The 27969-nt window shown below is 45.5% G+C and overlaps 1 long non-coding RNA gene across 1 annotated transcript in view; it reads right to left on the bottom strand.

Moving 5' to 3' along the window:
• The window catches only part of LOC132534326 (uncharacterized), a 65037-nt gene extending 41068 nt beyond the window's left edge, over nucleotides 1-23969 (bottom strand). The window contains exons 1-2 of the long non-coding RNA XR_009546050.1: nucleotides 23156-23969; nucleotides 21051-21130 (exon numbers count right to left, since the gene is read on the bottom strand). This is a non-coding gene — a long non-coding RNA (uncharacterized LOC132534326). The remainder of the gene's footprint in view (nucleotides 1-21050; nucleotides 21131-23155) is intronic.
• Between the last annotated feature and the right edge of the window lie 4000 nt (nucleotides 23970-27969).

The raw sequence follows: 27969 nt of genomic DNA, 5'->3' as shown, positions 1-27969 counted from the left end.
CAACCCTTCTCTCTGTTGTAAAAGGCTTTCATCATCTTCTCTATTGTACAGCACCTGGTTCTTTCCTTGTTCTTTCTCTTTTGCTTCCAGGGTCATCGCTGGGGCTCTCAGTGCCTACACTACAAATTCACTGCTCCTGAAGGCCTTTTTTTTTTTTTTTTTCAATTTTTTGGATAAGACAGAAAGAAATTGAGAGGGAGAGAGAAAGATAGACACCTGCAGACCTGCTTTACCGCTTGTGAAGCAAACCACTACCACCATCACCCCCCACCACAGGTGGGGAGCCAGGGGCTCGAATCAGGACCCTTGTGCTTTATACTATGTGTGCTTAGCTGTGTGGGCCACCGCCGGGCCCCCATTCCATGTTCTTTCACTGTCAGTAGGTACTGAACACAAGTATCGAATGCCCAGATCCCCAGAGGATCTGGCAGAAAACCATTACTATTCTGGGTTGGATGACTGAAAATAATTGTGACCACATAAGCAGAATGACTTGTGCCAGATCTTGAAGCCCTTTGACTTTAACAATGGTTTGAAAGGATATTTCCGGGAAGCTACCAGGAGCCTCTACCTGCATGGACCGGCCAGAGAAGACAGGGCTGCCTGGCTTCCCACACAGAAGAAGAGCCTTTTGATTCGCACAACCCAGCAGACCTGCCCTGGGCCCACTGTACCCTCCTCCTCTCTCAGGCCCTGGGTGCGGGCCTCAGTCTTAGACTCAGAATCCTGCCCATCTGTGCTGGCACTGCTCCTTCTCATCCTTTGTCTCCTTGTTTTCGTCTGTGCCTGCAGCTTCACGTGGCTTCCGGGAGAGGCCTTCCGAGGGGCGCATCGCTAGTGTGCACATGCGCGAGCCCACGGTGTGCCTGCACTGACACAAACGCACCACCTGCCTCTGCCCAGGGCTCATTTTCAGAGCTATTTTCCCCAGCCCTCTGCCATTCTCTCTCTCTCTCTCTCTCTCTCTCTCTCTCTCTCTCTCTCTCTCTCTCTCTCTCTCTCTCTCTCTCTCTCTCTCTCTCTCCTCCACCAGGCATAATCCTGGCAGCCTCCGGCAGCCACCGCCACAGTGCTTGCCCCGACACACAGACCCTTTAGAAGTCCCAGTCAAAGGGCCTTTACAGCTGAGCATCTGTGGAAAATTTGCCACTTTCGGAGTTTTATCTCGCTCTCCTATCTGCTGCTGGGGCAGGTAGGCCAGCATAACAGCTCCTTTGCTCCTTTCCTCCTTTCTCATCCAGAAGGTAGGCATTCTTCCTGACACCACCCCAACCAGACGCCAGGAAGACCTAGTGCTTGAGGAGGTCAAAGAGACAAGCCCCCTGCCTCCAGGCAAGTCATCCCAGGGTATCAGCTGTGTTTCCAGAAACCAAGTCACAAAATTCAATCCAGAACCTCTGAGTTAGTAGTCAGTCTTGGCACAGTCTGCTCTGTGTCCTCTCACCTGTTAGTTGAGTTTGATAGAGCTGGGAGCCCAGGCTTGGGGGGGGGGGGGAGGTAGGAGAACCTGATCCACCCCCATTTCCCCAGCTCAGGCACTCCTCATCTGAGCTCCACAAAAGCCATCCCCTCTCTTTCAGGAGAGGAGACTGAGGTACAGAGAGACAGACACTTGTCAGCTACCCTGAGGAAAGATGAATATTCAAGAGCAGGAAGCCTAGTCCCCACATTCTCTGTCCAGAGAGGCTGAGAACCCAGTCCTGGTTCTCCAGGCATTTGAGTGAGACCTCACATCAAACCATCTCTCTCACATGCTAGCTAAGATGGGGGAAATGATGGCTCCTACTCTTCCTCCTGGACTCTTGTCTTCAGAGATACTCTGAAGAAAGTTCTTGCTGTTCACTGAGGCTCAGTGGCTTACAGGGTCAGTAGGGTGACATCTGGACCCAAGACTTAGTTATACCTGCATAAGACACAGTAAAATAAACATATTTTGGAAACTGCCCCAGGATTTCAGGCAGTCTCTCTGCCTGAGGCCACCCACCCTCCCCACTCTCAGTCACAGCTTCTCTGCTCTGCCCCCTTCCAAGACCCATCAATGATCTTCACACTTCTCCTGAGCCCTTTCCTCCTTTACCTCCTCCCTCCCTGAGCCCACTCTAGACCCACCAACCCAGGAGACAGCAAATCTCCATCTTTATTTCCAAACACTTCCTCCAGAGTCTTCCTAGGAGAACCATGGCCACTCTCAACTAAAAGTCTCTCTCCCTCTCTCTCTCTCCCTCCCCCCCTCTCCTTCTCTCTCTCTCTCTCTCTCTCTCTCTCTCTCTCTCTCTCTCTGTCTCACATACACACACATAGACACTCAGCCTTCAGGAAAGGTAGGTCAACGTTCTTTCTGCATCCCCAGCCTGTCATTCAAACCCTAAGCCTCAGCCAGGGAGAGCCTCAGCCACTTTCACTGAACCCACCTCCTCCAGCCCTGTGCATTCTGGTTCACAAGACTCCCCCTGGCTACTGCTCCTGCCCCTGACCACCCTGTCAGCCTCACCCCTACCTACTCTGGTCAGAACTCCACCACCCACTCTGACCAGGCCTGGTCAGTCTGTCAAAAGGCAGTTCCATGGTAACAGAACAAAATCTTATTTTTATTACACTGCCCATCACAGTGCTAGACAACAAAGTTTTGTGTCGCTTTTCAAACATTCTTTTGTCATAAGTTATAGCGAACTAAAAATTTATACAGTGGGGGTAGATAGCATAATGGTTCTGCAAAGAGATTCTCATGTCGCATGTTCAATCCCCTGCACCACCATAAGCCAGAGGTGAGCAGTGCTCTGATAGGAACACACACACACACACACACACACACACACACGCATATGTGTGTGTGTTAAATAAATAAAATAAAAATGTACACAGTATTCCCAATACGTGCATACACATCTATATTTGAAAAAAGGGTTTTGAAATGACACTAACCCATACTACTACATAGGACAGAAGGACTTATGGATTTCCTCTACTATGTGTTCCTCTCTTGTATTCGTTGCACTTTTTTATTTTTTTGAGGGCAGGGGCCACTCACTAAGGATTGAGTCCAGGGCCTCATCTATGTGAAGCATGCACTCTAGCACTTCTATTACTGAGCTGTATCCCCTGCTATATGCACATGTACATATGTAGATATGCATGTGTACATGTATGCAACATAGTAGTTATTTAAGTTTTAATGCCTGAGGCTCGTAAGGTCCCAGGTTCAATCCCAGGCACCACCATAAAACAGAGTGAGTCACACTCTGATAGAATAATACATTTTTCAAAATTTATTTTTAATGAAAGAGACCTCAATTCCAGTTTATGGTGATGCCTAGGATGGAACCCGCTCAGGTCTCAAAACTGAAAGGTTGGTGCACAGTCACTATGCCACCTTCTGGACTCTACTGAACTTTTCAAAAAGTCCGTTGCAACCTTGTGACTTGACGTCATGACCCCATAGTGAGCAATGAGTCACAGTTTGAACATCCTCAGTTGAGTGGAGTGGAATTGAATTCTAGAATCTGAATTCTGAGCCTTGATGATATATCAGCTCTAGGCTTAGTTCTCCCAGGAAGAATCTCATCTGAGCATGCAGGCCTGTGTGTGCAGAGTTTGGGTGTGAGGCCCACTGTTGTCAACAGAAGTGTGGAGCCATCTGTGAGCTGTCAGGATTGGGTGAGTTCATGTTCCTGTCGATACACATAACAGGGTTCATATAAAAGTGGCCATTTACACACGTTTAGAAACATCTGAATGCATATCCATGTGTGAGTTGATGAACATGCTCTCTCTCTGAGAGTATCCCAACGGAATCAGAAGAATCATGATGGAATCACAAGAGCATCACAATGCCCCAACAGCCCTTGTCAACATTTCTGAGTCTACTTACTCCCACCTGTTCTAGGTTGGCACTATCTTTCTGGGCATACATCATCAGGAACTGAGGAGGGCCCTTGAGAGAAAAAAGCAACAGTAGTCAGTCCTTGGGAACCCAAGCACAATTGTGAACATCCAGGAGATTGTGCACCACCCTGTGGCCTGGTAGGCACTGACACACAGTTGATGGACTGGGAAGTCATAGCAGGATGACAAAAGAATGAGGGACTGGGTGGTGGCACACCTTTTTGAGCACATATGTTATAATGCTCAAGGACCGGGGTTCTAGCCCCAGTCTCCACCTGCAGGGGGAAAGCTTTGTGAATGGTGAAGTGGTGTTGCAGGTGTCTCTCTGTCTCTCTCCCTTTCTATCTCCCCTCCCCCTCAATTTCTGGCTGTCTCTATCCAATAAATAAACATAATAAAAATTTTTTTTAAAGAGAATGAACTAATTTCCAATGGTTTTCAGCCCAAGCCCCACATTTCCCCTCCCTAAGCTTCTATCATAGGTCTCTACCCAGATCTCTCTCTGATCTTCTATGCCTCCACATTTCCTCTGAGTCACACACACACACACACCAGTGTGGTGGCTCTGTTCTTATTGATCAACACAGGATGATGTGCTTCTGTACATTCAACACGCCCTGTTTCTACCAAGAAGACACAGCATGTTACATTTCCCAGCCATGCCTGCCCTCAGCAAAGTCTGCTGTTTGTGCTCACCACCTCATGAAAAATATTCTAAAATATACAAGTGTGCAAACCTGCAGTCAGAGCTGGACACCCTAGCCTTCTGCAAAGCCCTCCAGGGACACCCTGCACTGAAAATTAGGCTGTGATGCCTGTGCCTCAGTATACAGACCCTCCCAGAAGCCTTTCTGCCCATACCCTGCCCTACTGCCCCTCTCAAGCCCCATATGCCAGCCCTCGACCCCAGATTGCTACAAGCCTTATTCCCTCTTGTTTTGCAGACATTAGCTCTAACATTCTTTTTCCCCCCTCAAAACTGTTGAAGCCAGAGAATGAGTTTGTGGAGAAGTACATATTAGCTTCTTTCTCTTCTTAAAAAAATATCCTAAACATGTTGCTTTGGGGATATAGCATAGTGGTTATGCAATAGCCCCTCATGCCTGAGACTCAGAGGTTCCAGATTCAACCCCCAGCACTACAATAAACCAGAGCTGAGCAGTGCTTGGTCATGAATAAACAAATAAATAAAGATCTCAGTCTCAAAGACACTCCAAACTAAGAAAAAAAAATGAAACAGGCCAGGTGGTGGCACAATTGATTAAACACACACATTACAGTGCACAAGGACCCTAGTTCAAGTCCCTGCTCAATACCTGCAGGGGGAAAGCTTCATGAATTGTGAAGTAGGGCTGCAGGTGTCTCTTTTCCACTTTCTGTTCTGCCTCCTCTCTCAATTTCTCTGTTTCTATCCAATAAGAAAGAAAGAAAGAAAGAAAAAGAGAGAGAGAAAAAGAAAGAGACAATTAAAAAAGAAAAAAATCAAGACCACCCTTGTGGTATGATTTTACAACCAAATACCAGATCCTTACATATAAAATTCAACTGTCACAGCTAACCTTCCAGTGTACATATCTATTGTTCCTTTATAGCATTTACCATCATTGAAAGTTCTTATTTTTATGTATACCTCTTTATTGGCTATGCCCCACACTAGACTACATGTTGGCAGGAGTCTTGCTGCCTTGACTATTCTGGACCATCATGAGAACACCATATCAGCCTGAGCCTATAGCCAGAGTCAACCTGTAACTGTAGTCATCATCATCTCCAAGCTGCTCAAAGCCATCTACAAGGAGAAGGAAAAAGAGGGCAGGAAGAAAACTAATGTTTACAGAATGACAGATAATTTTCAAACATGATCTCATTCATTTCTCACAATCGTTTCAAGAAATATAGAAGGTATACTGCCTTGCCATGTGCATGATCTAGTTTACTCCTAGCCCCTACCACAGTGTAGGAAGCATTGGTGCAGTGGTTTCTTTCACCCTCTCTCTGACTCTCCACTTCACTGTGTCTAGCAAAAAATAGGGAGTCGGGCGGTAGCACAGTGGGTTAAGCTCACGTGGCGCCAAGCGCAAGGACTGGCGTAAGGATCCCGGTTCGAGCCTCCAGCTCTCCACCTGCAGGGGAGTTACTTCTACCTTTCTCTCCCCCTCTCTGTCTTCCCCTCCTCTCTCCATTTCTCTCTGTCCTATCCAACAAGAATAACTACAATAAAACAACAAGGGCAACAAAAGGGAATAAATAAATAAATATTAAAAAATGTTAAAAAAAAGAAAAAATCAGTATAAATACCACTATCCCCACTTAGCAAAAGGGAATCTAGGCCTTAAAGAGGTGGAGAGACATAAAGTCAACAACCAGGAATCAACTAAAATCCCAAATAGCCCCACCCCCACCCCCCACCCCTGGTCTCTGCCAGCTTCTTAGTCCCTCCTCCATATACCACAGATAAACACAGTCAACCCACTTTCACCTACTCTGTTTCCTACCCCAGGAAGTGCAAACTCCTCTGCATTTTGCTCTCAGAACATGCAGGCCCTACCCTATGCCTCAGTGAAATCAACTAGAGTTGAATCCCCCAAAATGAAGCAACTAGAAAGGCAGCCATGATGACAGGTTTCTGTCCATCACCACACCCCCTGCCCAGTGGGCTATATCGACCATCATGTTCAGGTATCAAAGTCTAAAGAAAGGGGAGCCAGGGGGGAGGAAAAGAAAGCCCTAATGCCATGTCTGCTTGACGGTTTACAACCATCTCAACACAAGGTGAACAAATGCACATGGGCTGGCAGTGCTGCAGAAAAGTGAAAGAGAGATTCAATGGCAGACAGTAGTATAACTACACTGAGAGATTTCATTTCATTATTGTTTGAATCATAGTTTCAAAAATCAGATCGTGAGGAGGAAGGAGAGAAGAGAAGAAAGGACAGGAGAAAGGAAAGAAGTAAAAAAAAAAAATGGGTAGGGGAAGGGAGGGAGAGAGAAAAGGAAATCCTTCTTATACCCTAGAATCCCATGACTGTCTACACAGCAGGAATTCTGGAGGGGCCTATGCCACCACTGGTCAGGTCAGAGAATAGTCTCCAGAAGCCAAAGGGAGAAGCAGAGTCAGAGGGATGGGAAACACAGGTGTCCATCATCTGTCACCTGTTACCTGTCCCAGCACAGCAGCCAAGGCTACATCACTCCCAGCTCGAGCCTCATAGGACAGTCTTCCAGCCTCACCCAGAACCTAACTTACTCCTTGCTCCTTTCATACTCCACCCACAGCTCAGCTCACAACGGATCCTTCTATCTCTTACTTCCTGTTTGTTCCCCCTTCAAAAGATAATTCCTGGAACTATTGCTGATTTAAATGCTAAACATTGGGGGCCAGGCAGTGGAGCACCTGGTTAAACACACACACACTACAGTGCCCAAAGACCTGGGTTCAAACCCCTAATCCCCCCTCTTCAGGGCGAAAGCTTCATGAGTGAGGAAGTAGGGCTACAGGTGTCTCTCTGTCTCTCTCCCTCTCTATCCCCCCTCAAATTCTCCAATAATAAATAAATGAAATTTTAAAAAGTAAAAGACTTATGAAATGCTTAACATTTACCAGATGAATCTTCAGAAGCTTACTAATGTTTGGCTTCATTATGCTGTAGGACATTTCATTGTACAGAAGCATTTTTTTTTTAATGTTTGGAAAGATCATAGACTTTGAATTCCAAATTTGCCACTGTTCAATCTTGGGAAAATTGCTTAATGGCTCTGAGCATCAGTGTCCAAAGTTATAAGATGAAAAATAATGTTAATGACAAGAGCTGTCATAAGGAGTCAATGAGATAATATATATGTAAATAGTCCAAGAGATGGTTGGGCAAATAGAAACAGTCAAGATATGGACATTCTTGTTATGCTGCGTGGCACAGAAGTCTATGAAAGCAGTCATGCGATGTGTATTCTCAATTGCATCACCTCTACCTGAACCACATGTGAAACTCACTGAGAAAGAAAAGCAGCCATGCTATGTCCCTGCCTCTCCCTAAGGCTACCCCTGTTCCCAGCACAACGAGGTGGCAGTTAGTCAGATGGGTCATTGGACTTAACAGCCACAACCCTAAGACTGAACCCAACAAATCTGGGCATCCAATAGTCCTGGGCCACCTTCGTGCTAATAAAGAGCAGGAATGAGGGCTGTCTCAAGCTGAAGCCAGGGGTAGAGGGGGCTGTGTGGTGGCACACCTGGTTAAGTGCACATACTAAGTGCAAGGACCTGCACAAGAATCCAGGTTCAAGCCCCTTGTTCCCCACCTGCAAGGGGGAAGCTTCACAAGTGGCAAAGCAGGTCTGCAGGTGCCTCTCTCTCTTCATCTTTATCTCCCCCTCCTCTCTCAATTTCTCTCTGTCTTATCCAATAAAAAATAGAAAAAAATGGCCACCAGGAGCAGTAGATTTGTAGTGCCGGCACCACACCCCAATGATAACCCTGAAGGCAAAAACAAAAGAAAAAACAATGGCTAGAGATTCTTTCCCACACAGCTCAATGCCCTAAAGTGTACAGGAACTGGCATGCCCACTGTGTCCACCTGCACGAAAAGCCTGAAGTCGGCATAGTCTAAGGCCAGGTGATTTTCTGGAAGGGCTTGGAAACCAGCCCCAGCCAAGCCACAACCAACTCCCCAGGAAGGATAAATGTTTCTGCTATTGATCCACATGTTGCCAACCAGAGAAGCTATAATGATATTAATAGTGATGGCAACCATTTACTAAGAGACAACAACATGCTGGGTAATGTATAACTGTCTTCACTTTTAAACATTCATTGAAGAACATCAAACTTATTTTCCATGCTTATTAACCAAAGGTGCATGCAACCATTACGCAGAACTTCCTGCTAGCACCGAATAACACCTCTGTGCTCGGTAAGCCAGTAGAGCTCCAGCCAAGAGTAGGAAAAATTGTGACTGACTGGCCTGGGCAGGCTTTAGTAAGTGTAGTGCACCTGTACCTGCAGCACTGAGATTTGTTCATCAATTCTGCCACCTGTCACATTTCCATCTAGGACTTCAAGCAGGGAGACAGACGGACAGACAGACGGAAGGCAGAGTTAATCCAATCACTTCACCTTGCAAATGGTAAACTCAACCCTAGAGATGATGAGAGTCTTAGCCATGGTCATACAGCAGGAGGCAGCACAGTTTTTTCCTAACCCCTGTAGCATGCCCTGTGCAAAAAAAAAAAAAAAAAAAAAAAGGAGAAGAAGCTGGAACTCCAAAGGATAGTGATCAAGATACCAGAGGCTTGGCTCCATGCTTTGTCCTCTTGGGGGGGGGGGGGTCTTGGAATCGTCCCCTCAGTTGGCTCACACCACAAAGATCCCCCTTGTCCATTGCAACCATCTTCCTCTTCAGCTTTAGGTTTTGGCTCCCTGCTCCCACTCCAGGAGCAAGAAGAGATTTTTCCTTCCAATTGGGCAAAAAAAATATTCAAAATAAAGCTACGGTGGCCTGGTGGTAGCCAGTAGAGCATACATGTTACAAAATAAAGCAATGCTAGTGAGAAGCTTAACCTGAAGAAGACTTAGCTAGCTCTGATTTCTTTTTCTCTCCATGATGACTATGTTAATGCAATCTCCTAAATGCCAGGTATCAAACTCTCCCTCAGAACTGCTTTTGGAGTCTTTCCTTTACTGGTGCAATTTAAGTCTCCTTCAGAGTATATTCCAAAGTCTGTTGTTGGGGGGTGGGGTAGATAGTTATGCAAAGAGACTCTCATGCCTGAGGCACCAAAGTCCCAGGTTCAATTCATCCCCCACCACTACCACCACCATAAGCCAAAACTGAATTTCTGAAAGAAAAAAAAAAAAGATGGGTCCACCCTGAGTTCTTTTAAGTGTGTGTGTAAAATGAACACAAAAAAGATAGTTGCTGTCTGAATAGATGCTTAGATGATCTGAGCTATGATGAGATATATTAGGTCTTCTAATGCCAGAAATGTATTCTCTGAGTCTGCGTCATGACTAATGAGGCTTTCTGCATGATTGTTGTCCACACATCTATATTATGAGAGAAATACTTAAAATGTGACTTGGGTGAGTTCGTTAAGAGACAGGTTAGTGCTGGATTCTCTACCTCAGATGTTTTAGTAGATCATTGGATTTGCTTTGGAGGACCCTGCTCTAGTCACAATGCATATGTGTGAAACACAAATAAAAAATGCACTTCACAGTGTCCACTAGTTGAAGCAGGCTGTCTTGGTGCGGTGGGTGAGGTGGGGGGGTGGCAGGTGTCCTGGCTATGACTAGAATTTTCATCAGCTGGGAACTTTCACATCCAAAATTTTTTTTTTTCTTCCAAAGAGACTTGCTGGGAATGTGTGTGTTTATTCTAATTATACCACCATGCTGCAAAGCATAATGGATGGCTCTCTGGGAAGTGTGTGGGAGCCTGTCATAGAGCCTTATAAAAACCCTTAGTGGTGAAGAAGGTTCCTCCTTCGGGTAAGGGAATCTAAGTTTGGGGAGAGCAGAAAATTATTCTGAGTCAGGTCTGGTGAATAAAGTCAGTGATGAGAAATGCAGTTTCAAAGCAAGATAGAAGTTCAGAGGTAAAATAACAAGCTCTTTTTTTTTTCCCCTCCAGGGTTATTGCTGGGCTCGGTGGCTGCATCACGAATCCACCGCTCCTGGAGGCCATTTTTTGCCCCCTTTTGTTGCCCTTGTTGTTGTAGCCTCGTTGTGGTTATTATTATTATTGCCATTTTTAATGTTGTTCGTTGTTGGACAGGACAGAAAGAAATGGAGAGGAGGGGAAGACAGAGAAGGGGAGAGAAAGATAGACACCTGCAGACCTGCTTCACCGCCCTTGAAACGACTCCCCTGCAGGTGGGGAGCTGGGGGCTTGAACCGGGATCCTCACGCCGGTCCCTGTGCTTTGCGCCACATGCATTTAACTCACTGCACCACTGCCCGGCCCCCAACAAGCTCTTTTTATATGCCGGGAAAGAGACAGGGAGTGCGTGAGGATGGGACTTGTTAACTAACTCATAAAAGTAATTCTGAAAGAGAAGCTCTTAAAGACACTAAGTACGGCTGGATGGTAACATGTATGCTAAAAGCATACATGTTACCACAGGCAAGGAGCTGGCTTTAAAGTCCCATCCCACCTGCAAGGAGGAAGCTTCATGAGCGGTGGAACAGGGCTACAGGTATCTCTTATTCTCTCTGTCTCTTCCTCTGCCTTTCACCCTCTAGCAAAGAAAAATAGCCACTGGATGATGGAAACTTGCAGGCATTGTGCCCCACCAATAACCCTAAAAGCAAAAAAAAAAAATTTTTTTTTTGAGAAGCTGTCAAATTGGTGAAATAAGGGCATAGCTATCCATTGAAAGCTAGCACTTCAGAAAGAACAGCTATTATCTGGAAATAGAAAGAGAATGCAGAAACCCAGGTTTCTGGGTTTGCAGTCATGACTTTAGAAGCCCACCTGGGAAGAGAAAGTAGTGTAGTCTCACTGAACCCTGGAGTGAACTTCAGCCTGTGGCCAGGCCCTGAGCTGCACACCTTTGAGGAGTCCCTTCTGGTGCAAAGGCTGCGAGGGGCCGGGATGCCCCTCCTCCCAGGCCTGCTGGCTAGTCAGCTCTGTTCTGAATGACACAGCTAATTAAAGTAAGTACTATTGCAGCTCTGGGCTGGAGCTGCCGAAATGGGCTAGCTGTCCTTGTGTCCAGATGAATCCATATTTCAGGGGTTAACAGCTCATCTGTAAATAAAATAAAATGTCCTCTGGGCTGCAGCCAAGTAGCCCGGTGCTGCCTTCGGCCTGAATGTGATTAGCACATAGGCATGTGTATGTGTGTAGGAGGGGGGTTAGAGTAAGGGGTGGGGAAGCAGTGCAGGAGCTGGGCATCCATTCGAGATTTTTTTATTTTATCTTTTATTTATAAAAAGGAAACACTGACAAAAACCATAGGATAAGAGGGATACAACTCCACACAGTTCCCACCACCAGCAATCTGTATCCCATCCCCTCCCCCTATTAGCTTTCCTATTCTTTATCCCTCTGGGAGCATGGACCCAGGGTCGTTGTGGGATGCAGAAGGTGGAAGGTCTGGCTTCTGTAATTGCTTCCCTGCTGAACATGGGCGTTGACTGGCCAATCCATACTCCCAGCCTGTCTCTCTCTTTCCCTAGCGAGATTGTTTTTTTAACCTCTGAGATTTAAAGGATTGGTTTTCAAGGGCTTTTTTTTTTCCCCTCCCTCTCTGCCACTCCAGCCCCCAACTTTTGAAATGAAACTCATTCTGAGAAGGAAGATGAGAGTAAACAAGTGAGCTACAACTCTGGGCCTCACAACAGAATTACTAAGAGAGAGCACCAGACAGACCTAGGAAGAACTCGAATCATCCTTGGACTTGCAGGGGGAAGGAGGGCTAGGGGGAGGTGGGACCATCAGGTTGTGGCCTAGTTTTTGCTAGACTCCCAACACTCACCCTTGTCTACTGAATCAAACAGGATAAAGGGAGAGGAAGGAAAGCCCCAGAGTACCTATAAAAAAGCATCCTAGCTAAGCTGGCCCTCTGATTAAACCTGGCCATTTTTCTTTTCTGTTTTTTCTCTCTCTCTTTCTTTCTTTCTTTTTTATTTTAACAAACTGCCTTTGTATACATGCAACTGTTCTTTTATCTTCAAAATTGAGTTTGCATGTGAAGTCCAGCCCCTTCTTCAAGGGAGGCAGCAGCTTCCCCCCCCAAAAAAAAGTTACTCAAATGGCTGCTTATCTGACCTCAGAGGAATCCTCATGAGAATGTCCTCTGCAAAAAGGTAAACATGGAGATTATACTTAGCTGTGACAACAGTAAAAATAAAGACAGCAATCTTCACAACTTTTCTAGAAATCTTTGTCAGTTCTTCAAAGACACAAAGTTGATTAAAAAGAAAAAAAAAAGGCAGCACCACTAAAGTATAACAGATGCTTATGAAGCAGAGAACCATCAGTCAGACTAGGGTAAGTTTTCCTTAATTTTCCAAAATACTAGGGTATGTGTCCAGGTTATATTTTATGTCTATTTTATGTCTCCTGATTTAGTCTCTTTAATAAATTTGGAACAGTGATGCACATGGGTTACATTAGGGGCTTGAAAAGTTTTCTCACATCCAAAAACACAAGAAATTACTCCTAGTATATCTGACTTGACTGCTTGTCTGCTCCCTTGTTCACATTCCCAGAACCTTCTTTCTCACCCCAATTTCAGCATGTGGTGAAGGCATTCGCGAGTGAGGGTCGAACACATTATTCCCTGGTTCCAGTTAGGTGAGGAGGAATAGTTAACTGTCTTTTCACCGTGCAGTCAGCTTTGTAAAGTATCAAGATATAGCTGTATGAAGCCTACTATTTCATAGTCTGTTGTATATTCTTAGCCTGTTGTGGTACTCCTAAGAGCCAAACTCTTTAACAGTGGTTTTCTAACACATCACCCCCCCAAAAAAAAAAAAAAAAATCAAAAACTAACAAGAAATAAAACCACATACCACCCTTAAAAATACTTTTTAAAGATTATAACAACATGGGATGTTTCTCCAAAAAACAGTTGAGTAAGAATTTTTTTTTCTAAATTCTAAATCTGCATAGGAGTTTTCTGTTTCTATGAAAAGGTGTTTAGACTTTCACAGTAAATGAACTTCCATTAATTGTCTCCACCATATTAATGTATATCTTCTGTTGGAAGAAAATCTGTAACCTCATCAAGGAATAGAATTCAAATAAATTTTCATTGTCCCACAGCACAAAGCTAAGCTTAGGCGAATCCTAATTTGGTATTCATTCTTCTTGTTTAATTCATAATTTGAGGTTAAACATGGTGACACAGCAGTGCTCCACAAATCCGACTGCATCTGTTCTCAGTACATATTTTTCTATTATGCAGGACTGTGTTTTATACTAAAAACCTTTTTTATTTTTTCAATGTTTATAGATGTGCAACTTCAATGGAGAGTGGGGAAGTTTTTGTTTTTTATTTTGTTTTTATTCTTTTTCTTTTTCTAGTGGACTGCCATTAATCTCATACCAAATTCAGTGTCTCTCTTTTACCTTTTTCTCTGTTGTTGTTTATATGTTTGTTTCACTTTTTTTTTCTTCCATTATGGTTAACTGTGCTCAGGATTCCCCAACCCCACATATGAAGCAAAACTTCCTCCTGACAAATGCTCATGGTATGAAACTAAGGTTTGCTCAACTGGGTAAGTGCCATAGAAATAAAGAGGCTTTTGCAAAAATATTCCACCACCTGATTTTTAATTTACTGCATCATCAGCTACTTTTATGATAATATTTAACCTACTGAAACAAAACTGATCTTAGGGGAAAAAACAACACCAGCAAAGAAATCGAGAGTTTATTTTTAGCAGATCCACTCTAATAAGATGGCTAGTGAAAAAAGAAGAAGAAGAAGAAGAACAAGAAGAAGAAGAAGAAGAAGAAGAAGGAGAAGAAGTAATCTCACACTTACAGACACTCAATCCTCTCTTCTTCACGTTTATTTTTGTTTTCCTCTCCATTTTCTCTCCCCAGTGGTTGAGCTAATCAAGTTAAATGCTATATTTTACTAAGTACAACTAGTGAGTCTCAATAAGTAGAAGGTTTCTTAGAAGAAACTGTTCTTCCAAAAAGAAAAGAAAAAAATTATAGAGCTGGTGAGTGTAAATAGTCAGCCGTTGCCCAACAGGCTGAAGATGAAAGAAGTTTAGTGACTATAGCACACTGTGAAGTCAAGTTTGGAAGATTTGGTTCAGATGCCCAAGTGCCAGACCATGATGTGGATAACATCATTATTTAGAAGGCAGGAAAAGAGGAATAAAAGAGAGGAATAAATGCTTTTTAAAAAATTCAGTAAGTTATTTCAGCTCAGGTGGTTTTGAACCTTTTACTCCATAACCCATTGTTATTAGGACAGCTCAGATGGCAGCAATGATAAAACAAGCCATCAATAGATATCCTGATTACTTTAAATGAGTCTCTGTAGTTTGTGTCTTTTAAGACAGACTTCCTGGGAACTGAGAACTGTAGTGAGATTAAAGTCCATCATGGTAGCAATGAAAACAAACAAGCAACAATTTAAAAAAAAAAAAAAAAAGAAATGGGAAACACAAAGTAGAGCTTGGGTTTGGTGTATCGCATCAGAGTAAAGGGCGCTGAGGTGTCGGGGTTTTCCGGTCTTGGTACATAATGGTGGAGGAGCACCTAGACTCATGTTCTGCAAAGAAATTTTACACCTGCATCAACAATGGTATTTAATGTAGACTATGAATCCCCCTTTACTATTATTTTTAAATAAATAATAAAATAAAACACTCCTGAATAACTGTGCCATAAAGATGCCAGCTGTAATGGAAACTGAGTCAGGTCAACAGACCTCCCTCTTCAAAGAATGCTGCCAGGGGAAAGGTGAACCCTTCCAAGTGCCTGTGTAGTTTCCTTTCTAGCCCCAGCTTGGCTTACGCAGCAGCTGAGAGCCATGTGAGTGGGACCTTCCTGAGTGGGAAGACATTACTGGAAGTTTTGCCTGTGTCTCTGGCAGAAAATTGTTCTTCCCAGGAGCACTGTGCTGGTGGCTCCTTGTTCAGCAACGTAGAAACTGCCACTCGAGCATGAGCCGTGACAACAGCATGTACATGCCCGCACATACCCTCTCCTCTCTGACCAAGCAGCTGCAGCTGCAGACTGGAAAGCCAGCTCAGTGAGATGAAAGAGGGCAGAGAGCCCGAATCTAAAGCCTGCGAGGGAAAGAAAGTTCTGGCTAGGTTAGGGTGTTTCCCCTGCACGTGAATGGGAAGTTTCCTTTAAGCTCTGAAATTAGCTTGTTGGAAACTCACTGATTCACCTCCCCACCCCAATTCTTACTATCATGAATTTTGCATTATTCTATGCACAATAATGCACATAAAATTAAATAAACAATTTAATTAATTTAATTAAAATTAAATATTAAACATATTGTGTATAAGGAATGGCACCTTTGATTTAATTGGGCAGGAGTACCCAAAGCAGTTTGGGTAACAGCAGAAAATAATTAAAAACAACAAGTACGCTCGCCTCTGGGTACAAGAAATAGTTGGGGGCCTCCTCCTGAGAAAGGTTTATTTAATTAAAATTAAACTAATCTTTGGAAAACATTTGATAAGCATTTCATAATACAAATCATAATCCAAAAAATGAGGCTTACTCTGCCTCTCTATAACACAAGAAAATCATGTTAAATAATTTATCTCTGGCAGTACTTTCCCCTTCACACACACACACACACATACATACAGGAGAAAGAGAGAGGTTTTCAATAAATACCATGTTGGCTAAGTTCGAATTATTGGTAATATTTGATTCTTCTGAAACCTTGATAAACATTAGCAATGTTCATTTAACAGAATATGATCATAGCTAGAATCTAGGTGACAGTGTTTAATTCTAAACTGGGTGTGGAATTTTCAAGGCCAACAAGTATTCACCCAACACAAAGAGAACCCCCCAAAAAAGACTAAAATTTGTTCAAAAAGTATATGTGCCTTGGTAAATCAATAATCTAGTCAGCCACTAACACAGCCCCAGAATAGAGTACAGAAAGGACTGGGTCCCACAGTCACCCTCAGTTACATTTAATTCACAGAATATCACACTGAGCACTTCATGTTAACACTTCAAACTGGGGAATAAAACTATTTCGTTCCCCCCCTACCCTTGTTTTCTTCAGGCTGGTGAGACTGGCCTGTTATTCAGCTGCAGAGCATTAGATAAGATTAGACACTGATTACAAAAGAAAGACACCATGCCCCATATGCATGCTTCCCAATAAGAGTTCCCTGGGCCTGACCTACCAGAACCCCCAGATAGACACAGTCTTTACCAAGCTAGGGCTCATGTTCATTTTGAGACTGGCCACCTGAGTAAGAATATTACCCAAGTCATCTCTGTGGTTCAATTCCAAAGTTTCTGAATGCCTGTATCTCAGCTGACAAGCGCCTATAGATATGAGTCCTAAGCTTAAAGTGTATAAACTCCAATGGGCCAGTTCTTAAACGGCCCTCAAGGAAGATCAGCATTAGATCACACATCACTCCAAATAACTCTCTTCACTATATACACTTCTACATCAATATACATAACAAGTTAGTCTATCAGAGAACTTTAAATGTTTTCTTCTATTTTGATATTTGTAATGAATAAAGAAACCGTATCTGCCACAAAAATTTTCTGGGCCCATGTAATACATTATGTTTTGTTTTCACTTCCAGATCATATTCATAAGTGGTTAAAAGTATCCTAAAAATAATTTTTGTGGACAACACACACCCACAGGTGTCACAGACACACAGGGAAAAAAACTGAATGAAAGCTTAATCCTGCCTACATCACAGTTATTTTGTGATGTTCCTGCTCTACAAAATAAGTCACAACAATACACAGATTCTGTTTTATAAGCAATGATTCATAAGGACAACTAATAATTATTCCTATAATATCAAGCATTCCTCACAACATTCAGCTAAGCTTTTAACCATTTCTCTGTTTGGTTCAACTTTTTCTTTGATCAGAAGAACAAAGTACCTTTGGAGACTTCCAGTTGGGCCGAGAGACACGGCGATCCAAAGGGTGGCTGCCTATTGCCAGACTTAAATTAGGGGAAAGAAAAAAAATGAATGAAAGAAAAAAAGAAAAAAAAGAAAGAAAGAACATGGAGGTTTGGCAGAGCTAAGAAATAAGCAAGCAAAAGATCCTAAAGCCATCGCCAATTCAGTTAACTCTTACACATAATTATTGGCAAAAGGAGTTTATGCCTCAAAAAAAAAAAAAAAAAAAAAAGCCAAGTACAGAGCCTGGTGCAGCCCTGGCTTCCTCTGACCAGAACCACAGCTGCAGAAGGGTTTCTCCTCTGCCATCCAGGGCTTGTCAATGGTGCCCTTCATTTGCATGTCAATCCTTTTACATGATTAATATGTATTTATTGACCAGGAGCCCTTCCCAATCTAGGACAAAGGGAGACAGGGAGACAGGCAGTCCCCTTTTACATGGTAGCCCTAACTTTCCTGGCAGAGCTGACAATTGCGCAGAGGAATAATTCTCCTCCAAACAGAAAGTTCCCACCATTCAGATACAGAGAGTAGCTGGAAGAAAACTGCACCAGAAACTCAAGTACACCTCTCCACCCTTCTCCCTGCAAAGTCATTTGTCTCCATTTTCTACCACTCTAACTGGAGAACAAGGACAGGCACTTCAAAGGCCAGGGAAAAAAAAGTACTGATGGACAGCCTGTGGCTCTGTCTCCTGCTCACAGAGGCCTGAGGCCTGGTCACTAGGTGAGGCCCAGCTGGCACCCTGAGTTACCTGAGGAAGGAGACTTGATTTCTTCCAAATATGAATCTAGAAACTGCACCCAACCAACATCTCCCATGATTCGATTCCTCATGAATCTTTTACCCTCTCAAATAAACAGCACACTTCCCAGATTGGCATGTACAGTTTTATTTATTAAAGAGCAAACTCCATTTAAAAAATAAAATCTGCTTTATGGTTACCATTAAAGAGTCCTAATTTTTTTTCTCCTCTTACATTTATTCTTCTGCTTACTTTGAAAAATAAATAAACAAATAAGTAAATAAATATAGCCAAGATGGTCAAATGGTAGCATAAGCTTCCATTTTCATGCTGGCATCTGCCTCTTGGAATGTCAGAGATGAGACTCTAGATAAGTTTAGAAAAACCGTGTGAGGGATTGTAATGACTTGTTTGTCCTTGAGCCAAAGATATTGAGTCAAATCAACCAAGAGGGATTTTTTTTTTTTTTATCATTATCCTGGGTTGTTCTGGGACTGAGTTCGATGGCTGACTTCCCATCTCTGAGCATATTAAATTCTTGGCCCCAAAGAGAGGCTGACAGTTCACTGTCTCAGGGTCCCAAGGAAAAGTAGGAGTCATCTGCTTTATTGTTTTTTAATTTTTTAAATTTTTTATTTAAGAAAGAATTAATGAACAAAAACATAAGGTAGGAGGGGTACAACTCCAAACAATTCCCACCACCCAATCTCCATAACCCACCCCCTCCCCTGATAGCTTTCCCATTCTCTAGCCCTCTGGGAGCATGGACCCAGGGTCATTGAGGGTTGCAGAAGGTAGAAGGTCTGGCTTCTGTAATTGCTTCCCCGCAGTCATCTGCTTTAGAAGGTAGAAACTAATGAGAAGATGGAAGGAACTCTAGTTCAGGTTCTAACCAAGACCTCTTGAAGGAAACACACATACATTTATCAAGGGCTTGGAGTCTGACTTCTAAAACGAAATGTCTACAAGAAGTGAGTCACCTTTCAGCTCACAGGCCAGCTTCTAATTTCTCCCTAAGGATTCCACAGCCTGCAGTTTTATGAAATATATTCATTAGGGGTGAGGACATTTGAATTTACAAGGGATTAATGGGTGTCAGTCCCTTCAGTCTTCTACTTGAGGCAGTTGGTGACACATAGTACACTTTGTTTAGAAGGACCACAGGTCTGACTCCAACTTGAGATTTATTCTGATCAAGGGAAGGGGAGGTAGTGTAAACAAATATACCACTGTTTCTTCTATTTCAACCAACTCCTATTTCACGGTGTCATTTTTTTTTTTTTTTTACTCAAATTGGTTTACATGTATAGGCTTTGCCTAAAAAGAATTCCAGAAAGAGTCCTAGAATTCCAAGAATGTAAACTTCAAGGGCTAGGCCAGTGATGGTGAACTTACCACAAGCAATTAAAGACACAATGGCTCCAATAAGAGGCTTCAAATTTCTGCCCAACTTTTGCCCCTACAGAAATGTGATGCTTATAATGAAGAAAATATTTTCCTTAGTGATAAACATGAATAATATTATGAAAAAAAGATCCCGAGTCACTCCAGCAGTTTTGTCTGTTTTATGTGACACACAGAATAGAAGGAATCCCCCAGTAGCCCACTATCCCAAGACTATGCTTCTGAAAGCTCTTTGAGACTCTTCCATATGACCACATTTCCCAGGGGGCAAAAAAAAAACTACCAAAAGTGCAGCCATAATGATGAAAAGGAAACATATCAAAGAAAAATAAAAAGTTCCAAATTCTGAACATTTGTGTTTTCATACTACTAACTTAAACTAACTGTGTGTGATGACAAGAGAAAACTGTTCTTTCTTAAGCTTCTGACTAAACTGAATAAAGTCAGTGTGACTAAACCTGACTGGGTTTTCTATTTTACTGATCCTAAGTTCAGGCAACTTAAGCAGATACCCCCCACCCACCCCCACCAAAATTAAAAAAAAAAATTAAAAAGGAGGTCTCTAAAACATTGTATTGCCTCTGAAGTGTCAGAGTTAAGACATGGATTCCAATGGTTTACTATATTCCAAACACCTAGGCACAGCCTTCAGGAATTCATTTTGCTAATTTGAAAATCTACATGAGCAACCTGGAGAATTACGATTCCATCCCACTGGTGCCTGGTCCATGAGCACAACCACTTGGTTTAGCCCAGGTTGAGTGATTCAGTAATTGTTCCAGGCACAATGAATGGTGATCCAAACCACAATGATGGTTTGTCATCCTTAGAATCCAAGCTCTGTCCTAAGGAACACCTTTCAAATTTTTCATTCACGAAAGAAAGGAAGGAAGGAAGGAAGGAAGGAAGGAAGGAAGGAAGAGAAAGAAGGAAAGAAAGAAGGAAAGAAAGAAAGGATTTGAGAAGGGTTAACTATTCCTGAATTACTTCAAGTCTCTTTGGGTCCTTCTTCATCTAATTTTGCAGGTCATTAGTCCATAATGGGCACTAGAGCACCTTGGTATTTGTTTTCACATTAAAATGACTAAGTAATTAATGGAAGTGAGCCACGGTTCATGAAAGCAGCAAACCCTCTGCCCAACTTAGCGCTGTATGGTCACGTGTTCTTCATGCAGCATTCCATCCCCACCCAGGTGGCCCTGCCTACCCGATCACACAGGTGTGGTAACCTCATGCTCAAAGAAAGATATAGAAAGCCCCTTTCTATATGGTCACTCCACACCTTGGCAGTGAGTCATCATCTCTTAAGAACAGTAAAGGCAATTGCAGGGACTGCGTCACCTTGCAAGCTATAAACAAGTTACTAGCAGCTACCAAGGAAACTGCATCACTTTCAGCCAGGCCCAGGTGGACAATACTCACATCTGCATTTCTATGAGGTGTTGTCTTAGGAAAAACAAAGCAGGACTGCTACCTTCCCAGCAACCTGTGAGCTGGGTAAAAGGAGAAGAAATGAAACGGACGGCCCTTTCTGATAATGCACTTTGCACCTCTCCCCCATTCCATCCCCACCGCCCCCCCCCCCAAAAAAAAAAAACCTTCCAGTGTAGGGTAGCTGGAATGTGGAGATGTCACTGTTTTGGGAGGTAATAACACAGTGTCACAAAGGTATTTATGTGTGCACTGGGAGAATTCTCCTTCTAGGAGTTCATACTCTACCCTCTTCAAGTTTCCCTACTCTTGTCTCAAAACAATAAAGCCCTCTGTCACTTTTCTCCTGGAGGCCATTTCACTTCCTTCCAGTCCACCTTTATGGAACTCTGATTACGGAGGAAACAAGCGCCAGAACACTAGGGGAGTTCTGTATACCAAAGGTTACAGAGTTCTGACTCTGTGTCCAACTCACACTTTCCAAGGAAACTATCTGCTTCGGAGACTGGGCATGTCACAAAAGACATCTGTGAGAAGCTGTCTCTAGGGTCACAATCTCTTGGCCAAGTTTGGAGAAAGTCACAAGGGTTGGTGTAGGGTTGGAATGGGGCACATAATGAGGTCAGGATGTGGCGCATGGGTTCCCCAACTTTATTGTCATACATCCTAATCACCCCAGATTCCACTGTAACTAGGAGATGAGAGAAATGTCAGAAATTAGAACAACCAGGATGTCTCATACACACCTAAATGCACCACCCCAAGAACACCCCTTTCTTCCTTGCCTCCATCCTTCAACTCTCAAGTCAATAACTTGTGGCTTGTTTTGATAGTTGTCTGTTTTTCTGCTTGTTTCTTTGTTTGTTTGTTTAAACCAGAGAACCACTCAGCTCTGTTCTGATGGTGCCTGGGATGAACCTGGGAGTCTGCATGCAAAGTCTGTGTCCTACTGCTGTCCTCCTCCACAGCTAGGTGTTTATTCCACCCATCAGGGACACCTCTGCAGCAACCCAGCAAAGCGGGATTTCCCTCCTCCTCCCTCCCTCTCCTCCAGGTTTGCCCAAGGCAGGGGCTCTCCACAGCCATCTCACAGCCAAGTGAGCTTGTGAATATGGAGACGGCTGAGGACCCAAGACAAGGAGCTCGCTCGATCGGTTTTTCCCAGGCCGTGTTTGCCATTTGTGGGAATAAATGAAGCATTGGTAATCTCTATAAAAAAGCTTTCACGCTTCAGTCTCTGAAACTAAGTTGGGGCTTAGATGGAAAGAGAGAAAAAAAAGGGGGGGAGACTTCTAATTTCAAGTAATGATCACCAAACACTGCAGTCTCCAGGGGAGGAATGGTCCTCCCACTCCACCAGGGGGACCCGCATAGCCCAGGGACATCCTAGGTGCCCTAACTTGCCAAAAGGATGGGTGGGCCAAATCCAAAACCCTGGGGAGGGGAGTAGTTCCGACAACTCTTCCTAGAGAAACTGAGGGCGTTAACTCCGAAACAACCCCCCCAAAGAAGTCCACAACTTCACGTGCACTTCAGCTGAGTGAAGGTGGAAGATATCATAGCCCTCAGCGTCTCCCCTGTCTCCAGCACTCCCCCGAGACACCCCGGCACCCCTTCCTTTCAAACGTGTCTCTTAACCTACAAACACCCTCCTTATGGTGGACCCGCAAAGTGCGCTTTTTGGGGTGGGGTGGAGAGGCACTGCGGAGCACAGATCAGAAACCCAAGGCCCTAAAGCTGGGAACTGGGGGAGGGGGATCAGCCTCTTGGGGGGGGCTAGCAAAGGGACGTCTCCTTCGGGAGCCCCTCCACATCCTTCCGCGGGGCAGATTCCGAAGTTCAGGTGAGCTGTGAGGACAGGGCGCGGGGAAGGAATTCCCGGGAGTTAGAGGGGGGTGCCTGCTCCTCGAAGTCCCGCCGCGCCCACGGAGCACTACTCTGTGAGGAGCCCCAGCGGAGTCCCGGGGGTGCAGGCACCCAGCAGGGAGGCACCCAGCAGGGAGGCACCCTCCAGGGCCGCTAGGACTGGAGGCAGCAGGGCGCAGGGTGGCGCCCCACAGCGGGGGTCTGGGAAGGTGCTCGCTCACCTTGTCCTGGGAGACCAGCGCGGCCCGACCGCGCACGGGGGAGGCAGGTGCCGTTGGTGCGGGGTCTCGTGGTTGCCACCCACAGGCGGGACGCGGGTTCGGCTCCGGTGTGGGGCAGGTTGAAGCAACATAGTCCAAGTCGGGTCCCCGCCATCTGGAGGCCCCTAGGTCCGGGGCTGGCAGCTCCGAGCCTCGGTCGGTGCACCCGAGAGTGCGAGTCCCAGAAAGCTGCCACCCCGAGAAGGGCGTCCCCCACCCCACCCACCCCACCCTGGGGAGCCCCGGAGCTTGAGAGGAGGGGGGCCTCGAGGGCATCGTGGGGCGCCTGGAGCCTCCTTAAAAGGGAGAGAGGTGCGTGCCAGCGCTGGGGTCCCCCCGGAGCAGCAAACTCGGGTGCTGGGGCGGCCACAGACTGGGGGACCGAGGCCGAGCAGACTGACAGACTGGCTGCAGGAGGGCAGCCTCCGGGAGCCACGACACCTCCCTCTCGGCCGGAGCTCGAACCCGGGGCTGGGAAGTCCACCGACACTCACCGCCGGGAAAGCAGCCCGGCCTAGACTCCAAACCGAAAGTGCTCGCACAAGGGTCCCTGGGGAGCCCCTACAGGTGGCTGGGCGAGAGATGGGGGTGTAGAAGGGTCATTGTCCCTTGGCCAGAGTCGGAGCAGAGGCGAGATAGAGGCAGCCCTTGCCTTACCAGGGCGGGTGGGCAAGGCCCCTCAGTACTTGCTGAGAGAGCAGAATTGGGGCGTCGAGGTTCCTGGACATGCCCCATCCGCAGCCCCCCCCCCCAATTTTATAAAAGGAGGTCGCGCGGGTTGTGGCCACACTGCGCTAACCACTGACCCGGAAGAGCGTCTGGAAAGCGGTGGGGGAAGGATCAGGAGCCAGAGTGGGGCGGGCATTCTGCGCTCAGGAGGATGAGCAGGATTGAGGGCCAAAGCTGCGGGGTGGGGGCGTGTTGGGGAGGGAGCATTTTAATGCAAGGCTGGACCGCAAGCTCTCCAGGGGAACCTACTCTCCTAGTGAGGACAGGCATTGGGACCTGAGCTGCTAGTGCAGCCTTGGGACTGGGAGACTAAGATGGTGGAAGGGGCCCTAACCCCAAGTCAGCTGCCCGCCGTGCCCCCTGTGCTGCATACTGACAGAGTCCCAGTTCAGGTGGCTTGGTGCAACCTTGACAAGAGGACCTCCAATCTCACTTTTCTCATCTGTCAATTGGGGGTCCTCCTAAGCTCAGTGTGAGAGGGTGAATGAAGTGAATCTTGTTGCAGCACTAGCTAGAGGAACCTACTTGCTCAACACCACCCTCCCCCGTAAACATGATGTATGAGTCTCCTGTCTTCCATTCCTGGAGGTTTCTTCCTCTGAATCCTGTCCATTCTGTCCAGAGTCCCATGGAGAGGTGGGCTGCCAAGGTGGCTGCTGGAACTTGCTTTTGTTTTTGTCAGCATCTACATTGCCTTCAGCTGGAACAAAATCAGGATTATTGAAGGCCTTTGCTACCAGCTGCAGGAGGGTTTTGTTTGTTTTTTCCATCGCACTTCTCACACTGTGTTCGAACCAAGCAATGGCACTGGGCAGCTTTCTGCTGGAACATGTTGGTTGTAATTAGGACACCAGCCCATTCATACTCAGTGGTCTGCACTGCATTTTAAATATTCCTGCTCCCCCCTCCCTTCCCTGGGGTGGGATGGGTGGACTCCTCCCTGGATTCCTTCTATTTACCCTATCTACCCATGGGCCACTGTAATTGTGGTTATGCTGTCCAGGTCTGTGGCTCGCAGGAGGATGAACACACTTAAGACAGTGCTCCCCATGCGTCCTGAGTGCACCTGTGTGGCAGTGGTGGCATGACCTCCCAGTGGCTGCTGGACCCTAAAAGTATATTTGTGTTTCTACTTCATATGTGGGGTTGGGACCAGGGGACTTGTGTCCACTGCCTGGTCTATACCATCATCCCCTGGCACCACACCCTCATTTCACTTCCCACCCCAGTCTCAGCACTGGCAGATGTGGAATCAGAAGCTGTGAATCCATATCTTCTCTTCCAGATAAGATGTGTACACCTCCCCCCTTCTAGATACTCAAGAGTCCTCCTTTGCCATAGCCTGAAGCTTCCCAAAGAATCCAGAAAGATGTCTCTGTCTTGGGGGCTGTGGTTTAGAGACAGAGTCAAGGCACAGACTGTGATAATTCACAGCTTCTCAAGTTCTCTGTGAAATCTAAGAGATTTGTACACATGGCAAGGAGCAGTGTGTGTGAGGGGGTTGTGCCCCAGGGATGCAAAATATCTGTAGCAGTAAGGCCTGCATCACCTGATCCAGCTGCCACCAGGGAAACAGAAGAAGCTGCCCTCACTTAGTCTTCCTCCCTTGGAACAGGAAAACCCACCCATCCCAGCCTCAGTTCTCCCTGGTGGCCTCCATGAGGAGGGAACAAGCAGGTATGTCCTGGGTCCAGCACCTACAGTGGGTAGAGTGCCCTACCCCCTACCAGGTAGGGCGTGCAGGTGCGCTTTCCTGGACCAGGTATGAACATGTACCAGAAACCTCTGCATAGGTCATGTCCACATGCTGGCTGTGAATACACCTCTTCCCGTCAGCCTGTCTAGGTCTGTATGAAAGCATATATCATCTGTGTGTGTGTGTGTGTGTGTGTGTGTGTGTGTGTGTGTGTGTGTGTGTGTGTGTACACTTATGCTTTGTGCTTGGACATGCAGACTGTATGCATGTGTGCTGAGTGCCATGTGACCCTAGTCTCAGTGACATGCTGGGCGCAGCACTGGGGTAAGAAATTGAAATAGGGGTGCCTCTCATTGCTCCTACTTTCCAGTGAGGCACTTTCCCCTCAGTTCTCTTGTGAAGACTTCTTATATCAAGTATCCTTGTGAGCACCCTCTGCATAAATGGGAACCTAAGGCATCTACAGAGGGAGGGTGGTGCCTGGCAGGGTGCCCTGTCCTTCCCCTTTCTCCCAGGTAGTCACCTGAATGTAACCCCCTCACCTGAGTCCAAAGTGGGGGAGGCCTACTGAGGGGCCTGGTGCCTGAAGGATGATGGAGGCAAACTGGAGTAAGGATGGTGACCAGTTTGAACCCTTGGTGATGCATGCAAATTAAATTCATTCGTCCTGGGATATGAAGCAAAGTAGCTGGGGGCTGCTGCAGTGTTCTCTGGGCCCTTTGGAGTGTGCATGAGCAGAGTAGAAGAGAGAGAACACCTGGATGCCTGTATTGACAGAGAAATGGCTTTTCCTCAACACAAAAGGGATAAATTAGACTGAGCACTAGAGGAACTAATGGGCAACACCCTCCACCCCCTCAAGAGGACAACCGCAGATATTTTCAGCCAGAGCCTCTCAGCCTCTGGCTTTGACCTTGGCCTCTAGGAGTCATCCAAGGCTTTTGTTACTGAGAGCACTGATGGGGGTCAGGCTTTGGGACACGGAGGCCTTGGTGATACCACCTAAGGAAACCTACAGAGGTGACAGGACTGTGGAGGGCAGACAAGGTAGCTAGCTAGTCACTTTCTTTGTGCCCTGGGAAGCCCTATCTAGGAAGACACACACACACACACACACACACACACACACACACATACACACACACCTCAAGCAACCATACATCCAAAACACACTTTCACTTCACAAGCGTAAATAAATATATATCTCATTATTACCCTTATACAAATACCCTCACACACGTGCACATGGGACACCTACAGAGACATACAAAGCAGCCCCCTTCACACTGAAATACGCCCTCCTTCCTCCACCCCATCCACAACCTCCTCCCTCCAGCCCCACTGCAGCAAAGGGAGTTTCCAGCAAGAAAACAGAGACCTTTGCCCTCAGAAAGAGTTAGGGATCAATACTGTTTAGACTCAGCTAGAGTGTATTTCCTCCTGGGCTGAAAAAGATTTAAGTTTATGGTTCAATCCAATCTTAAAAAAAAAAAAAAGATAGAAAATAGGGAAGTTGGGATGTACACTCCAGTATTTATTTTGATGCAGTCCCAGACTTTAATATACAGGTATCTCACTAAGCTAGTCCCATAAATCAGAGAAATCAATGCCTGTTTATGATTATTATTTCTCTCTCTCCATCTCTCTCCTCTCTTTCTCTCTCCTCCAAAAACACACACACACACACACACACACAAAAAAAACAGAGGTCTAACCAGAGTAATTTTATTTCCCTCCTCTGTCGAAATCTGGCAGAAAGAAAATGGGATTTGGGGGGAAGAAAAATAAGAAAGTCACTTTAGATGGCCACTTTAGGGCCTTAGCCAGGTTGCACAGGGAAAGGCAGTTGCACTGAGTGAATGCAACATGCAGGAAGACACACAGCCAGAGATGAGGCATGGAACAATGCTTACATCCTCTGAGTTTCCTCCACTGAGCACGGAAGAAAATTCTATCTGCCCGTTGTAATTGGAAGATAAAAGGAGATAATAGGCAGGAAATCAAATTACATAATAATGACACATCCATACACTTTATTAATACAATCACAGAGAGGGAGAGCTACATCCTCCTTTTTGTCCCCCAGGGTTAAGGGGAAGAGTTCTTGACTTTGATCTCAGGAAAGAAGTCAAGAATAGCCTTAAGGAACGGAATGATTCCTGAAGTCTATGCTCACTTTGGTCCCTGCCCCAGCCTCTGGATCTGGTAGTCAAATGTGTGCTGAGAGGCCTCAGTGGGGCAGGGTGAGGAAGAGTAGTTCATTTTCCAGGCATGGGCACCCCCCAATGTGTGGTCTGACCCTGGCTGCTATCCTCAACTATCTGAATTCAGGAAGGAGTACTGTCAGTCT

The sequence above is a fragment of the Erinaceus europaeus genome, chromosome 18 (assembly GCF_950295315.1).
Source record: "Erinaceus europaeus chromosome 18, mEriEur2.1, whole genome shotgun sequence".
Taxonomy (NCBI): domain Eukaryota; kingdom Metazoa; phylum Chordata; class Mammalia; order Eulipotyphla; family Erinaceidae; genus Erinaceus; species Erinaceus europaeus.
This window is presented reverse-complemented; position numbering and strand designations above follow the sequence as displayed.